Genomic DNA, 18,807 nt, shown 5'->3' with positions numbered 1-18,807 from the left:
AACCATTCAGGATATGTGGAAAGCTGGATGACCGAATAATGATGTGAAGGGGGGAAATCTCACTGCAAAAGGCCACATGAGGGTATAATGACGAGGAGGTGTGTGCACTATTCAGCTCACAAACTATGAGCATTTTATTGGGATAATGACAAGCTGCTGATGGGAGCGTCATGTGGGCGAGCACCCTGTGATGGGTGGAGTAGTCGCCACATTTGTACAGTTCATAAATGACCTTTGTTCATAGTGATAAGTGACCAACACCCCTTCTGCAAACACAACATATGGCAGGGAGACAAGCGGTGGCACTGGCACCCCCTACTGCTCAGCACACCGCATAGCGTTCTCCACGAAATATCAGTCAACGGGCCAGATTTACTAATCCTGTTTTAAATGTTAGATGTGTAACTTTAAAGGGATTCTCTCACGTCAGCAAATGGCATTTATCATGTAGGAAAGTTAGTAATCCGTACAGTGTAATAATGTGATGGGAAAATGAATCCAGCCAGCAAAGGAGGCAATATGGACAATCCCAATACATTAGTAAGTGCCTTGTATTAACTTTCTGTACATGATAAATGCCATTTGTTGAAGTGACACAACCCCTTTAAGGGGTTACGTAATTAATATGGAACCTTTGGCTCTCTTGTGTTTTGTAATGTCTGTCATGGGTGACGTTTAGTCTTTTTTGGGGAAAAATTTACAAAATGTTGCACACCATTTATTACATTTGTTGCATGGAATATCAATGGATTTTGTGGCTAAAAATGAAGCTCCTCCCACAAAACATCTATTTCACCTGGGCATGGTGTTAACCACACTACAAATGGCGTAAATGCATCATAAATTTAGCACAAAAGTCTACTCCAAGGACAAAAGCATTGTACTTTTCCGGAGCAGCGCACTTGATACGTGTATTACCGTGGCTCGGGCTGGATGATGGATTGGATACCTGGCTGGGCGCTTGTGTATACCTTTACACTAACTATTTACGGTACGTTGTCACGTCTAGTCACATCTTAAGCCATGCTCCTTTCTACTCCATTGTCAAGCTGGAAAACTGAAAGGGGAAAGCTTGTCGTAACGAATACATACAGTATCTACAACTTGACACGGCATTTCACGCCAGAATCGATTCCCATTTTGACACATTTTATGATAAGGACTAGGCACAATCACTTTACTAAATCTGTCCCAACTGTATCGGTGTCTATAATATTTGTCCCCCAGCTTTCCCAGGATCCTTATTGAGGGGATATCCAGGAATTTGATATTAAAGGGGTTATCCAACCCATATAATGCCCCCTAAATGCCTGGGCTCCTTACACAGATTGTACTTACCCCGTTCCCCAGTGTCACTTCTGATGCCCACGCGGCCACTGCTGCATCGGCGATGCTAGGTAGGCTCGTTCCCGCCGCAGCCTGCTATTCGCTATTTCCCCCTCCCCCAGTCGCTGGATGTTTTGATCCGCACGATGGGGAGATGCAGCTTCGGCTGTGGGGGCATCAGAAGCGGGTGCCGGGGAGGAGGGTAAGTACAACCTGTGTGAGGGGCTCGGGGGGCATTATAAGGGTTGGATAACCCCTTTAATGGCCTAACCTCAGAATAAATAATCAGTATCAGATTGGCGCGGGATCCGACACCCGGGGCCCCTGCTGATCAGCTGCTTGAAGAGGCCACAATGTTCCATGAGTGCCTTTTCCTAGGCCACTCATGTCACGTTCATCGATCACATGACCTAGGGGCAGCGCAGTCCTATTCAAATGAATGAGGCCGAGCTGCGATATACCAGGCACAGCCGCTAAAAAATGGACGGCACTGTGCTTGGCGAGCTATGAGGAGGACGCAACGCTCACTGCAGGTTCAGTGAGCACTGTGGCTTCTTCAGCTGGTCGGCGGGGGTCCCGCAAGTCAGACCACGCCAATCTCATCTTGATGACCTTTCTTAAGGCTAGGTCACTAATATAAAACCCTTTTAGTAGAAAATCTACTGTATCCTATACCTTATACTGTATATACTGTATCACTTCAGTTCAACAGAATCGTCAGGGACACTGGATGACAACCCCTGTTGGACCTATTATGGTAGTCAGTCTGGTTGTCATCCAGCTTTCCCAGGAAAAGATTAGAATACTTAGACCATTTTTCTTGTTGGAACAGAGGTCCGGTATCAGGTAGAGGTGATGTCAGAAGTCCTGTGTGACGCTGTGTCCACTTCATCGTCGTACACATCGTATTCCCGGCTGTTATCTTCTTCGTTCTCTTTAGATCAAAAATCTTCTGCGTCATTAAACTTTCTTCTGTTGTTCCCATCCCACGCATCGCTCTCAAGTGACAGAAATTCAGCCTCAGATTTAGAAATTTACATATGGACAAAGGAGTTGCTGCACATGAACTTCAGGCCACAATCTAAGATTTATGACTGGAACAGGACCGCACAGGCAGAGGGGCAACTATGGAGGGGCAGAAGCTGCAATTACCCCTGGACCTAGGTGCCTAAGGGTTCCAATCACCCCCGTGTCACATAGGAGAATGGTGACTGCTGGGGCCCCTGGTACAGAATGTGGATTTGGGCTTTGATGGTTTATGCTGCTATATGGCCCATGATGCGATATAATAAGCCTTTCTCAGGTCAGTTCACCCATTCCAGACGTCCCCCCAGTCATTACATTAAACCATCCTTTTGGAGCATTATAAGAGGAGCAGCTGATATCTGTAACACATATGATGTAAATGTCGCTGGAGGGTATAACTGCTGGAGCATTATAAAAAGAGCTGCTGATCAGTCACATATGGATGTAGACAGGGCTGCTCCACCATTCCTCTCTAGGAGGAAGATTCTGGAGTTAATGGCTGTCTGCTGAGGAGCAGTGATGGCCAGTTCGCATTGTTCGCCCACGACAATGGCGAACGCATTGTTCGCCATCTTTTCTCACAAGTCCGGCGAGGCACAGGTAAGCCCTTACCTTTGCCTGTGTGCGAGCCAGTCTGAAATCAAATGCGGTCAGCGGGAGCAGGCAGTTCCGGGAACAGCTGCCAGGGGCCTTCATCGTGCTGTTCCCGGAACTGCCTTCTCCCGATGACTGCATTTGATTTCAGACCGGCTCGCGCACAGGCACAGGTAAGAGCTTACCTGTGCCTCGCCGGACTTGTGAGAAAAGATGGCAGCCCGCATGTGTTCGCGGGCGAACAATGTGAACTGGCCATTACTGCTGAAGAGTGAACACCACAGAGCAGCAAGGTTCAGATCCTGGAGGAAGATTCAAGTTTCCTACAGTCCACAAGCAATTATAGAAATTGCTTGTGGACTGTAGGAAACTTGAATCTTCCTCCAGTCCTTAGAAAGGGAAAAGATCTATAGAAGGTTTAGCCGACAGAAAGGGATTGTGGACTTTGGCAAAGAAGTTGTAATGACCGGTGTCACGCACAGGGAGGAAAACAGGGAAAGCCCTGCCTAAGGGAGAGGGAAAGGTGGTGACCCCTAACTCACCTTGCGGCTGGCACCTGACTGCCCTGACGTCCCTAGACGGGTTCCTCACCCGTGCGGCGATCACGTGCCTAAACCCTGGCTTTCCCTGAAATGAGCCCTAGATAGTGAACGGGCCGGTGGGATCACTAGTCCTCACCACTGCACTAAGAGGGAAACACCAGGGAGAGGACAGACAAACACAGACAAACACAAACACCCAGGTGGACGACAACAACTGTCCACAAAGGTCCAACAGGGATCCGGAGGGTAGCGTTCTGAATCAACAGTCAGAGAACGCAGCAACACAGCTCCAGTGGGTCAGGATAGATGTCCAGGCAGGAAGCTCTATCTCTGGCAACCAGAGAAGTGTGAGAGAGGAATATAAGGAGGTTTGGGAGTGCTGGACAAGGAACAGCTGAGGAGAAGGAGCTACGGATCCCTGAGTGAGCCAAAAGGGTTTGCAAAGCAAACCCAGAAAGCTACCATAAGGAAAACAGCCCTATCTTAAATAGAGCGTGCAGCCAACCGCTGCGACTTCCTGACCCCGGGTATAACGGAGTCAGGCGTGGTTCTCGATACCCTCGTGACAGTACCCCCCTCTCTACGAGGGGCCTCCGGACACTCAGGACCAGGTCTCTCAGGATGAGAGGCATGAAAAACCCGAACTAACCTGTCGGCGTTTTCCTCAGACGCAGGAACCCACATTCTTTCCTCGGGACCGTAACCTCTCCAATGCACCAGATATTGAAGAGAGCGGCGGACCCGACGAGAATTAACAATTTTGGATATCTGAAATTCTAGATTACCATCCACGACAACAGGAGGGGGTGGCAGCGGTGATGGTTCTAGAGGTGGAACATATTTTTTGAGTAACGACTTATGAAAAACATTATGAATTTTAAAAGTCTGAGGTAACTCCAGGCAAAAAGCCACGGGGTTGATGATGGCTACAATTTTGTAAGGGCCAATAAACCTAGGACCCGGTTTCCAAGAGGGAACCTTCAATTTAATATTCCTAGTAGACAACCACACATAGTCATTCACTCCTAGGTCCGGACCTGGCGACCGTCTCTTATCAGCCATGCATTTGTATTTACCTCCCATATTTTTCAAGTTAGCTTGCACCTTCTGCCATACCGATGAAAGAGATGACGAAAAACGTTCCTCTTCGGGAACCCCAGAAGACCCCCCCTCTTTGAAAGTACAGAATTGGGGATGAAAACCATATGCACCAAGAAATGGTGACTTGCCAGTGGATTCCTGACGACGATTATTTATGGCAAACTCAGCTAACGGTAAATATGATGACCACAACTCTTGGTTTTCAGACACAAAACATCTTAGATATGTCTCAAGGTTTTGGTTGGTTCGCTCAGTCTGTCTATTCGACTGAGGATGGAAAGCTGAGGAAAAGGACAAGTGTACCCCCAAACGGGAACAAAAAGCTTTCCAAAATTTAGAAATAAACTGGGTACCCCGATCCGAAACAACATCGGAGGGGACCCCGTGAAGCTTCACGATTTCACTGACGAATACCTGAGCAAGAGTCTTAGCATTAGGTAGTGCGGGTAACGCAATGAAGTGTACCATTTTGCTAAACCTGTCCACTACTACCAAAATCACTGTTTTACCCGCAGACAAAGGTAAGTCAGTGATAAAATCCATTGACAGATGTGTCCACGGTCTATTGGGAATGACGAGTGGTAATAGAGACCCTGCAGGACGTGTATGTGAAACTTTTGCGCGCGCACAGGTAGAACAAGAAGACACAAAATCCAATACATCCTGACGCAACCTTGGCCACCAAAAACGACGAGACAATAGCTCCAAGGTTGCTTTACTACCCGGGTGCCCAGCAAGTGCCGAATTATGATGTTCCTTTAATAATTCGAAACGTAGGTTCAACGGTACAAACAATTTCTCTGAGGGGCAAGAGACCGGGGCGTCCCCCTGGGCCTCTAACACCTTCCCCTCCAAAACAGAGTGTACCGCAGAGACAACCACTCCTCTTTGCAGAATGGGCACCGGATCACTCACATTACCCCCTCCAGGGAAACAACGAGATAGTGCATCAGCCTTGGTGTTCTTTGCCCCAGGACGATAGGTAATAACAAAGTTAAACCTGGTAAAAAATAGCGACCACCTAGCCTGTCTAGGGGTGAGACGCTTAGCTGATTCGAGGTACAGGAGATTTTTGTGGTCCGTAATCACAGTGACGGGGTGGACTGCCCCCTCTAAGAAGTGGCGCCACTCCTCAAACGCAAGTTTAATAGCTAATAGTTCCCTATTGCCAATATCGTAGTTCATTTCTGCTGCAGATAGTTTTTTCGAAAAGAAAGCACAAGGACGCCATTTGCCAGGAGACGGACCCTGAGACAGCACCGCCCCCACTCCCACCTCTGAAGCATCGACTTCAACAATAAAAGGCTGAGAGACATCAGGTTGGACTAGTACAGGTGCTGAGGTAAACCTCTCTTTTAGAGAGGAAAAAGCAACTTTAGCGGCGTCAGACCATTTAGAAAAATCAGTCCCCTTCCTAGTCATGTCAGTAAGCGGTTTTACAATAAGTGAATAATTTTTAATGAATTTCCTATAGAAATTCGCGAAGCCCAAGAACCGTTGTAGTGCTTTGAGGTTCTCAGGAAGATCCCAATCTAAAATTGCCTGGACCTTCCTAGGATCCATACGGAAACCTGAAGCAGATAAAAAATAACCTAGGAATTGTATCTCCTGAACGGCGAAGACACATTTTTCAATCTTAGCATATAATTCATTCGTCCGTAGGACCTGCAGTACTTGTCTGACATGCTCCTCATGTGTTCTCAGATCAGACGAATAAATTAAAATATCATCTAGGTATATTACCACAAACCTGCCGATTAGATGACTAAAAATGTCGTTAACGAAATGTTGAAAGACGGCAGGAGCATTGGTCAGACCGAAAGGCATAACTAGATTTTCATAATGCCCCTCAGGGGTGTTAAACGCTGTCTTCCACTCATCCCCCTCCTTAATACGAATCAGATTGTAGGCCCCCCTAAGATCAAGTTTGGAGAACCACCTAGCACCCGCAATCTGATTAAACAGGTCAGGAATGAGAGGAAGAGGGTATGGGTCTCGGATGGTTATCCGATTTAATTCGCGAAAATCTAAGCAAGGACGCAGGCCCCCATCTTTCTTTTTAACAAAGAAAAACCCTGCAGCCACGGGTGAAGAAGAGGGCCTGATGTGTCCCTTAGCCAAGCTCTCGGAGATATAATCTTTCATGGCTTGTCTCTCTGGACCCGAAAGATTATATAACCTGGTCTTGGGTAATTTTGCGCCGGGAATAAGGTTAACTGGGCAATCATAAGGACGATGAGGTGGTAACTTCTGACAACCCTTTTCAGAAAAAACATCCTCAAAATCCGAAATAAATGTAGGTAGGGTAGTTATGGAGGCGACTAAGCAATTGCTATTTAAGCAATTTTCTCTGCACTGCTCACTCCACTCCAATATCTCCCTGGCCTGCCAATCCACTACTGGATTGTGCGCTACCAACCAGGGAAGACCCAGCACTACCGGAGTGGGAAGCCCCTCCAGAACATAACCTGAAAGCATCTCGTTATGGTGGTCCCCTACCCGAAGGTGTATATTATGAACAATGTGGGTGAGGTTTCTCTGAGACAGGGGAGCAGAATCAATAGCAAATATGGGAATGGGTCTCTGTAACGTACAGAGAGACAAACCCAAAGTGCGGGCAAAATGGGCATCTATCAAATTTACCCCTGCTCCACTGTCTAAAAAGAAAGAAATAGTCTCCGTCTTATCACCAAAAACAATAACCGCTGGCAACACAAATTGCGATGTACGTATGGAGGAGACGTATACCCCCCGGCTGACATCCTCCACACAGCCTGGGGTTAGTAGTTTTTCCGACGGTCTTTTGTTTCTGAGGAAAGAAGGACAGACATTAATGAAATGACCCCTCTCCCCACAAAAAAAACAAACCCCACGCCTACGGCGAGCCTCAGGAGGACGGACCTGACGAGTAGTTCCTCCTAGCTGCATAGGCTCGTCTAAGTCCGTACAGACTAACTGCTGCTTGAGAGGAGTTACCAATTTCTCCGGTTCTTTCAACCTGTCCCTAAGGCGTCTCTCTATACGGATAGAAAGGGACATAACCGCATCAAGGGAAAAGGGGGTCTCATATAATGCAAGCGCATCCTTAACCCTTTCGGATAACCCAGAGCAGAACTGACTCCTGAGAGCCGGGTCGTTCCATTGGGTATCCGTAGCCCACCTACGGAATTCAGAGCAATACTCCTCTACCGGCCGTTCTCCTTGTAAGAGTCTCCGTAATCTTGATTCAGCCAGTGCTACTCGGTCAGGGTCGTCATATATGAGACCCAAGGCCCCGAAAAACTCATCCACTGACCGAAGAGCCTGGGAATCAGTAGGTAAAGAGAACGCCCAGGACTGCGGGTCCCCCTGCAGCAGGGAAATAACAACCCCCACCCGCTGATCTTCATTACCAGAGGAGTGAGGGCTCAGTTTAAAATATAACTTACAGGCCTCACGGAATGCCAAAAACTTGTCCCTTCCCCCAGAAAATCTGTCAGGGAGAGGGACCTTGGGTTCCGCAACAACCTGGTTACCAGTAGCAACCGCTGGGCTTGCGGTCAGTTGTAATTGCTGCTGTTGCTGGAGGACCGACGCCTTCAATCCTACCACCTCCAAAGACAGGCCATGAAATTGTTTGGACAGAGCAGCAATTTGAGCCATACTGGATTCTAAGTAGGTAAAAAATATATATATAAATATATATATTTTTATTTATTTTTTTACCTACACAAAATAAGGGCCAGAGATAATGTAATGACCGGTGTCATGCACAGGGAGGAAAACAGGGAAAGCCCTGCCTAAGGGAGAGGGAAGGGTGACCCCTAACTCACCTTGCGGCTGGCACCTGACTGCCCTGACGTTTCCTCACCCGTGCGGCGATCACGTGCCTAAACCCTGGCTTTCCCTGAAATGAGCCCTAGATAGTGAACGGGCCGGTGGGATCGCTAGTCCTCACCACTGCACTAAGAGGGAAACACCAGGGAGAGGACAGACAAACACAGACAAACACAAACACCCAGGTGGACGACAACAACTGTCCACAAAGGTCCAACAGGGATCCGGAGGGTAGCGTTCTGAATCAACAGTCAGAGAACGCAGCAACACAGCTCCAGTGGGTCAGGATAGATGTCCAGGCAGGAAGCTCTATATATGGCAACCAGAGAAGTGTGAGAGGGGAATATAAGGAGGTTTGGGAGTGCTGGACAAGGAACAGCTGAGGAGAAGGAGCTACGGATCCCTGAGTGAGCCAAAAGGGTTTGCAAAGCCAGAAAGCTACCATAAGGAAAACAGCCCTATCTTAAATAGAGCGTGCAGCCAACCGCTGCGACTTCCTGACCCCGGGTATAACAGAGTCAGGCGTGGTTCTCGATACCCTCGTGACAGAAGTTAATCGTTGCTAATCTGGCTACAGCCTCCCTTGCCTGTGGTGGAAACACTATAAGCTACAAGCGTTCCCACCATAACAAAAGGATCGGGGGGTCCCCTGTTCATAGTGCAGTGTCCCACTCAGTGATGGTCGTGGGTACTTCAGACTTTTGTATATTCTTATCAAATGTATTTCTGTATATACCTGTAATTCCTATTACCAGACTGTTAGAGTGTCATTACATCTATTCGCCCCTAGGTGTTGTGGGCACTATATATACAGGGAGTGCAGAATTATTAGGCAAATGAGTATTTTGACCACATCATCCTCTTTATTCATGTTGTCTTACTCCAAGCTGTATAGGCTCGAAAGCCTACTACCAATTAAGCATATTAGGTGATGTGCATCTCTGTAATGAGAAGGGGTGTGGTCTAATGACATCAACACCCTATATCAGGTGTGCATAATTATTAGGCAACTTCCTTTCCTTTGGCAAAATGGGTCAAAAGAAGGACTTGACAGGCTCAGAAAAGTCAAAAATAGTGAGATATCTTGCAGAGGGATGCAGCACTCTTAAAATTGCAAAGCTTCTGAAGCGTGATCATCAAACAATCAAGCGTTTCATTCAAAATAGTCAACAGGGTCGCAAGAAGCGTGTGGAAAAACCAAGGCGCAAAATAACTGCCCATGAACTGAGAAAAGTCAAGCGTGCAGCTGCCAAGATGCCACTTGCCACCAGTTTGGCCATATTTCAGAGCTGCAACATCACTGGAGTGCCCAAAAGCACAAGGTGTGCAATACTCAGAGAGATGGCCAAGGTAAGAAAGGCTGAAAGACGACCACCACTGAACAAGACACACAAGCTGAAACGTCAAGACTGGGCCAAGAAATATCTCAAGACTGATTTTTCTAAGGTTTTATGGACTGATGAAATGAGAGTGAGTCTTGATGGGCCAGATGGATGGGCCCGTGGCTGGATTGGTAAAGGGCAGAGAGCTCCAGTCCGACTCAGACGCCAGCAAGGTGGAGGTGGAGTACTGGTTTGGGCTGGTATCATCAAAGATGAGCTTGTGGGGCCTTTTCGGGTTGAGGATGGAGTCAAGCTCAACTCCCAGTCCTACTGCCAGTTTCTGGAAGACACCTTCTTCAAGCAGTGGTACAGGAAGAAGTCTGCCTCCTTCAAGAAAAACATGATTTTCATGCAGGACAATGTTCCATCACACGCGTCCAAGTACTCCACAGCGTGGCTGGCAAGAAAGGGTATAAAAGAAGAAAAACTAATGACATGGCCTCCTTGTTCACCTGATCTGAACCCCATTGAGAACCTGTGGTCCATCATTAAATGTGAGATTTACAAGGAGGGAAAACAGTACACCTCTCTGAACAGTGTCTGGGAGGCTGTGGTTGCTGCTGCACACAATGTTGATGGTGAACAGATCAAAACACTGACAGAATCCATGGATGGCAGGTTTTTGAGTGTCCTTGCAAAGAAAGGTGGCTATATTGGTCACTGATTTGTTTTTGTTTTGTTTTTGAATGTCAGAAATGTATATTTGTGAATGTTGAGATGTTATATTGGTTTCATTGGTAAAAATAAATAATTGAAATGGGTATATATTTGTTTTTTGTTAAGTTGCCTAATAATTATGCACAGTAATAGTCACCTGCACACACAGATATCCCCCTAAAATAGCTAAAACTAAAAACAAACTAAAAACTACTTCCAAAAATATTCAGCTTTGATATTAATTAGTTTTTTGGGTTCATTGAGAACATGGTTGTTGTTCAATAATAAAATTAATACTCAATAATACAACTTGCCTAATAATTCTGCACTCCCTGTATATATATATATATATATATATATATATATATATATAGTGTCAGGGGTTTGCTAATAAAGGGAGTTGAGTCGAGTTGAGATCAGTGTTAGTTGGTTGTTGAGAAGGGCAGAATAGGCCAAGTCCAATATGTAGCTGCTATTTTAGCCCCTTGGCTCTGGCCAGGCTAAGGGAGTATAGAGAACAGTATTCCAGCAGCATAGCACAGACCAGTGAGTCTACGTCTGGATATAGAGAGAGTCTAGTGGAGGTTAGAGCTAAATTAGCCAATGGACTTCACAAGCAACAGTGACCGTATGCTGCGGTATTTTCTCAGTCCAAAATTCTGGGACAGTTGCCGGCATTATTTTCCATTGAAATGCATTAATGCCGGATCCGGCCCCAAGTGTAATGGAAAAACATCCGGTTTTGCGGTCTACGCATGCGCAGACCTTTCGAAATGTGAAAAAGATAAATATAGGATCCGTTTTTCCAGATGACAACCGGAGAGACGGATCCGGTATTGCGATACATTTCTGAGACGATCCGCATCCGGATCCGTCTACAAATGATATCCGTTTGCCTACAGATTGCCGGATCCAGCAGGCAGTTCCGGCGACGGAACTGCCTGCTAGAATCCAGCAACACTAGTGTGAAAGTACCCTAATGTGCAAAATTATCCTTTACCACATGCCTCTATAGACATAGTGGATAGGGATTCATGTGAAAGGGTAGGCTTAAGATGCGCCATTTTGTGCCAAAATTTATTCTGGCATAAATGTTTTTCTCAAAGTAAGCCAACCAATATTTGGTATAGAGTCAGAGAAAAGTGTCTATCCCTGCACCACATTCATCATCCTGCTGATCTAGACAGCCTGTATAAGCTCACACCATCTTTATGATTAGTAAAATCGGGGTCGTAGTTTTTCAGTGTTTTTTTTTTGTAGTGCATAATACGTTTTGACGTGTGACTGAAAATACAGTGGAAAAATCTGCAACAAAAACTGCAACAAAAACTGCATGTAATACATGTGGTTTTTGGAACAGAAATGGCAGTGGATTTTACCGTGTCCTTTGCAAAGGGTGAAATCCTCAGGAGAGAGCTGCAGCATAAATTGATATGCTGCAGATTTAAAATTTGCTCTGCTTGTCAATTTATGCTTCTGTTTTTTTATACAGTGTATGTAAGATTTCCTAAAAAAGCCCAAAGCAACTACTAGGAGGCAAGTGATCATTACTGTTCATAGTTATGCATTGTAACATTATGTATTTTTATTGTTTTGGAGGTTCATTCCTGCTTGGTATGGTTGGCAGGAACAGGGCTAACTACTCTGTTCCTCTGCTCTTAGTAGGAGTGGGCTGGTCCTGCTTCCTACCAGGAGGGGGAGTTCCAGTTCAGCTAGGGAAAGGAGAGTAATCCCATGCCAGAGCTTCTAGTCCCAGGAACCAGAGATTCTTCTCCTGTGAGACTAACACTCCGGAGAGAGCAGCGAAATTTGAAAATACAGCTTCAAGAAAGCATCTGAACAACAAGACAGCAGAGTGATTGGCGAAATACAGTTTTACAGACACTGCTGCAAGGTGGGGGACTACGGCTCAGACACCCATCAGACTGTTATACTTTTACTTCTGGCCTGATTTTTCAAACTACATTTCCACTGCACCGATAACTAGGGTGCAATGACCTGAGGGAGTACACCATAACACATATATGGATGTAAATGTCTCTGGAGTCTATATCAGTGCCCAGGAAAGGCGGAAATTAATCACATACAGTCTTGATCAAAAGTTTAAGACCACTTGAAAAATGGCAAAAAAATCATATTTAGCATGGCTGGATCTTAACAAGGTTCCAAGTAGAGCTTCAACATGCAACAAGAAGAAATAGGAGTGAGACAAAACATTTTTTGAGCATTCAATTAATTGAAAATAACGATTAAACTAAAACAGGCTGTTTTTTAGCTGATCAAAAGTTTAGGACCATACCTCCCCAAAAAAACTAAACCCCCCCAAAACAGAAATCCAACTTCCAAACATGAACTCAGTAATGAGTAGCTCCGCCGTTATTGTTTATCACTTCAAAAATTCATTTCGGCATGCTTGATGCAAGCGTTTCCATGAGGTGAGTGGGAACATTTCTCCAAGTGGTGAAGACGGCCGCATGAAGGCCATCTACTGTCTGGAACTGTTGTCCATTTTTGTAAACTTCCCTTGCCATCCATCCCCAAAGGTTCTCAATTGGATTTAGATCAGGGGAACACGCAGGGTGGGCCAAAAGAGTGATGTTATTCTCCTGGAAGAAGTCCCTTGTCCTGCGGGCATTGTGTACTGTAGCGTTGTCCTGTTGAAAAACCACACAGACGAGGCCCCTCAGTCATGAGGAATGCTCTCTGCAACATCTGGACATAGCTATCGGCCGTTTGACACCCCTGCACTTCCTGAAGCTCCATTGTTCCACTGAAGGAAAAAGCACCCCAGACCATTATGGCGCCCCCTCCACTGTGGCGGGTAGAAAACATCTCAGGTGGGATCTGCTTGTCATGCCAGTAACATTGGAAACCATCAGGACCATAAAGGTTAAATTTTTTTCTCATCAGGGAATAAAACTTTCTTCCACCTTTGAATTGTTTGGTGCTCTCTTGCAAAGTCCAAACGAGCAGTTCTGTGGCGTTCAAGGAGACGAGATCTTTGAAGACGTTTTTTGTTTTTGAAGCCCTTCAGTCTGATGGTTATGGGGCTGCAGTCAGCACCAGTAAGGGCCTTAATTTGGGTCGAGGATCGTCCAGTGTCTTGACGGACAGCCAATTAGATCCTCCAGCTCAGTGCTGATTAAATTTTTTGGGGTCTTCCACTTTTTTGTTCCATAACCCTCAGGATCATTTAAGAAATTCCAAAAGACTGTCTTACTGTGTCCCACCTTAGCAGCGATGGCGCGCTGTGAGAGACCCTGCTTATGCAGTTCAACAACCCGACCATGTTCAAAAAGGGAGAGTTTTTTTGCCTTTGCCATCACAAGGTGTGACTACCTGATAGAAAATGACAATGAATCCACATCTTTGCACAGATTTGGCCTTTTAAGAGCATGTGGTCCTAAAATTTTGATCAGCTGAAAAACAGCCTGTTTCAGTTTAATCGTTATTATCAATTAATTGAATGCTCAAAAAATGTTTTGTCTCACTCCCATTTCTTCTTATTGCATGTTGAAGCTCTACTTGGAACCTTGTTAAGATCCAACAATGTCAAATATGATTTTTTGCCATTTTTCAAGTGGTCTTAAACTTTTGATCAGGACTGTATATTGATGTAAATGTCTCTGAAATATCAGTGCTGAAGATTTATATAAGCAGAGGGTGGTGTCAGTCACACATGGTTTATCTGGGGCTTATATCAGTCCTGGAGCATTATAAGAGGAGCAGCTGATATCAGTCACATATGATGTAATGTCTCTGGAGGTTATATCCGTACTGGAGCATTATAAGAGGAGCAGCTGATATCAGTCACATATGATGTAATGTCTCTGGAGGTTATATCCGTACTGGAGCATTATAAGAGGAGCGGCTGATATCAGTTACATATGATGTAAATGTCTCTGGAGGTTATATCAGTACTGGAGCGTTATAAGAGAAGAGGGTTATGTCAGTCATGTATGAATGGAAATGTATCTCTGGGTTATATTAGTGCTCGTGTGTTATAAGAGGAGAGGCTGATATCAGTCACGTATGATGTAAATGTATATGTGGGTTATATCAGTACTGGAGCGTTATAAGAGGTCAGTCACTTATAACTGATATCATTGACATTAGAGATGAGCAAAGTCATCAAAAATTATCGCGCCGCCCCCCATCATTGAACCCCCTCAGGTGCCGCGTTCATCATTGGCATTAACCTTGAGCGCTTACATGGGGTTAATCAGTGTTAGAAAAAGAAAAATACTCAACTCATTTATCTGCTCGCGGAGAGGCCATCGCGGCCATCTTGATTGAAGAAACCGCTCTTGTGTGGCGATGATGACGTCACCACGTCATGACGCTGGCCGGGCGCAGTGATGTCATCACAAACGTTATCTCAGCAAAAATGTATTCATTACCATGAATCGCAAGGAAATTCGGCTTTTTGACAAATCTAATTTTTCCTGAAATTAGTATCGAAGGCAATTTGTTTCACTTTGATTCGCTGAACACTAATTGACACATACAGCATATCTCTGAAAGTTCAGCACTGAGGTATGTGACTTTCAGGGTTCCCTGTACCTCCTTGTACTGTGTGAGCTGGGCAGTTAGGGATCGGGGTCCTGAAGCCTCAAAGCCAGGTGGTGTGTAGAATCTGTGTGTCCGAAAAACGAGGCCATTCTCAATAAGACATATACAGCTTGCTGCCTAGTAACTGGTCTTCTGAAAGCTGTATGTGAGGTGTGGATCTTGTTCATCTTCAACGCTGCTCCTACTCTAGATATAAGCACAGAGGAGACAGAGTGGATAGAGCCTCCACAGAGCCTTACAATTGTATCCATACATCCAAACCATCCCAGAGCCTCCATAGAGAAATGAGCGTGGAGCCCCCACACAACAGCTGCACGACTCTGATCCTGACAGCGAAACATCAGGGAATATCTCACATAATCTGATGAAGAATCTGTGTCAGGCCTCGCTCGCTGAAAATCCACAACAAAGAACAGAATGAAAAAGTCTAAAAGGTACACGGTGTAAATCTAGTCTAAAGATGCTCCAAAAATATCACAGAGGCTCAGGCTGAATGATAAATCTGGTGCATGGCTTGGACAGTTTTGTCTAACATTAAACTACCTATTGGTTGACCTTACTTTGCAAAATAATTTTGTGCTGAAATTTTGGCGCAAAATGGCACACATTTAAGTCCTTTTATCTAGGCCACGGCCCCCTGGCAACATAGCTGTAGTGGATTTTTATAAAACTATATGTGCCAAATTGTGCCAAAAATGCTCTACATTTTGGCAAGAAGATCTAGCTGTAGTCAGCTGAAGTGCCAGATAATGGGTTACATCAAAAAGGGCATAGATGCCCGTGATGAGAACATGGTCCTAACACTTTACAAATCATTAGTCAGACCACACATGGAGTACTGTGTACAGTTCTGGGCTCCTGTGAACAAGGCAGACATAGCAGAGCTGGAGAGGGTTCAGAGGAGAGCAACTGAAGTAATAACTGGAATGTGGCAACTACAGTATCCTGAAAGATTATCACAATTAGGGTTATTCACTTTAGAAAAAAAGACAACTGAGGGGAGATCTAAAGTTCACTAAAAGAGTGCAAGAGGGGTCTGGATGTATTTCTGGAGTGTAATAATATTACAGGTTATAGCTACTAGAGATGGGTTGTTGATCCATGGAATTATTCTGACTACCTGATTAGAGTCGAGAAGGAATTTTTTATCCCTAAAGTGGGGTATTCTGCCACAAATGTACATTAGAGAAATCTCTGTACAAGCAATGATAGACAGCTGAACTCACTAATATCCCTAGGGCGTGGTACCAGTTGTATGATAAGATCCAGTGAGGAGGATACAATGGAAATGCTTTGGTAATTTATTAAGTTTACCTTGAGCAAAGACATATAAAGGACATTAGAGGTCAAAACAAAATGCTCTCACCAGCTCTGAGTCTGCTGCAGAAAAAAAAAAAAAAAAAGAAAGACACAGGAAGAGCACAACAGGATATGATGTCACCGAAAGGGAGGGGGAGACAGAGAGCAAAGGCAATAAGATTTACATAATGCATTCAGAAACCTATAACAAGAATCACCACAGGTTGGCAGCATTACATAACATGGTAATGATATGATAACACAAATACAGCAATTAGTCTTAAATGGGAGAAATAAATGCTGGGACAGCACACTCCCCATCTGAAATCTTAGGATTTCACACTATATGCAAAACGCAAATGTCCATATGATGTTCAATGAATATATTGGAACCTGAAAGACAAAAAGCAATAAAGAAAACACAGTAAACTAGAATAAGTGGACAGGATCAGTCCAATGTCTGGAATTTTAGGAATAGTCGAGAGATGGACTACTAAATGGAAGAAAAGTTCTTACAAGTTCCGGTAGAATAAATAATTTCTGAACGATTAGGAGGAGAACAATCACAAATGCAGGCCTGATGAAGGACTTGGGATCGCTTGTTTTACGATGGTCACGCCCACCTTACGGACCTTGCAATCTTCACTGGCGAAAATTTTTGAGATGAGAACCATGGGCCAGGAATTTCTTCCCAACTTCTGGTCTTTCATGAGAACAGGATCTCCTATTTGTAAGTTTGGCTTGACCTGATGACACTTCCTACATCCTTAAAGAAGGGTTAAGTACTCCCTTTTCCACCTGCTCCAGAAAAAGTTGGCCAGATGTTAAACGTATTTCCATTGTTTCTGATACAGGTTACTAGAAGAAGACTCTTCAGGTGGATTAGGAACGGATCCAAACTTCTAAGTGAGAAGAGTTGCTGGAGTGAGAATGGCAGGGGATTCTGGATCCATAGATACAGGTACAAGAGGTCTTGCGTTGACGATAGAAGATACCTCAGCTAGGAAGGTAGTCAAAGTCTCATGGGTGAGCCTTGAGAAGTTTGAGTCCATGAGCATACAGTCTAATATTTTGCGGGTGATGCCTATCATTCTTTCCCATGAACCGCCCATATAAGAGGCATGAGGGGGGTTAAAGATTCATGCACAACCATTGTTGGCCAAGTAGTCTTGAACTGGCTTAGAATTGATTTGCAATTCTCGGCAGGATCCTATGAAGTTGGTTTCACAGTCAGATCTTATTTGCTTTACTGGTCCTCTGATGACGAGGAATCATCTTAAAACATTGATGAGGCTAGAAGCGTTAATCGATTCTATTACTTCAATGTGTATAGCACTTAAACATCTAAACAACACTGCCCATCGTTTGCTGTCTACATGACCACCTCTGGTCATTCGTGCCATGACTGTCCATGGCCAGAAGACATCCAGACCAGCATAAGTAAAAAGTGTTTCGGTACTTGTCCTATCAACTGGCAAATCAGACATTTGTTGATGTTGCAATTTTCCCCTTGCCTTGCAACATTTAATGCAATGGTGAATTATATGAGCAACCTGTCTTTTTGCTCCCATTATCCAAAGACCTGCGAATCTTAAAGCACCCTCAGTCAAATGTCTGCCTTGGTGTATGCCTTGAATAATGAGGGGATTCCTTTCTGAAAACTATAACTTAGCCTTGTTTAGGTGACCACTGACCCTCAGCATGCCGTGATCGTCAATTACTGGTTTCAAGTTGAGAATCGGGCTGCTTTTTGGAATATCTTGCTCGTCATGTATACATTTCAGTTCCATGTGAAAGGCACTCTGCTGTACGTTACGTATCACAAGCAACTCACTTAGGACAATATCTTCTCCAGTGAGAGGTTTATGGCACACGTGCCAACTGCAATATTCAGCGTTCTGTTTGTCAGCGCGAAAGCAATGTACAATGTGGTCTAACCTTGCAATGGTGTGAACGAGCCTTGACCATCTGCAGAAGCGTTCAAAGTGTCTTTTCAGACTTAGTGACAAGGGTACTAACTTCAGGGCGAATCTCTGGATCTTCATGAGGGTCTTGGAGACTGAAGATTTTTGAGTAGGAGTTTCTTTACTCTGATTCAGCAAAAACTCCGGACCTTGTGTCCTTTTGAGCAGATCTATGGCTTCCTCCGCTGTGGGCAAGGATTTTAAGTGCGTCGTCCACACAGAAGTCTCTTTCAACGAAGTTTTGGGCATCTTCCCCAAACTCTGACTCCCCATCAGAGGCAGCCCTATGTAGGCCATATGTAGCAACAGCAGGTGAAGGACTGTTACCAAACACTTGCACCTTCATGCAGTATTCAACCATTTCCTTGCTGGTGTCATTGTCTCTGTGCCAAAGAAACCTGAGATAATTTCTGTGGTCTTGCCATACGATAAAGCAGTGGAACATTTGTTCAATGTCTGCAGTAATGGCAACTGGATCCTTTCTAAATCTTATAAGTACTTCTACCAGATTATTGGTCAGGTTTGGAC

General features: G+C 44.8%; 1 long non-coding RNA gene across 2 annotated transcripts in view; it reads right to left on the bottom strand.

The window, feature by feature from the left end:
• Window positions 1-16,020: 16,020 nt before the first annotated feature.
• Window positions 16,021-18,807, bottom strand: part of LOC122928548 — a 125,258-nt gene continuing 122,471 nt past the window's right edge. For both annotated transcript variants that reach the window (XR_006387894.1, XR_006387893.1), the window contains exon 5: window positions 16,021-16,708. This is a non-coding gene — a long non-coding RNA (uncharacterized LOC122928548). The remainder of the gene's footprint in view (window positions 16,709-18,807) is intronic.

The sequence above is a fragment of the Bufo gargarizans genome, chromosome 2 (assembly GCF_014858855.1).
Source record: "Bufo gargarizans isolate SCDJY-AF-19 chromosome 2, ASM1485885v1, whole genome shotgun sequence".
NCBI lineage: Eukaryota > Metazoa > Chordata > Amphibia > Anura > Bufonidae > Bufo > Bufo gargarizans.
This window is presented reverse-complemented; position numbering and strand designations above follow the sequence as displayed.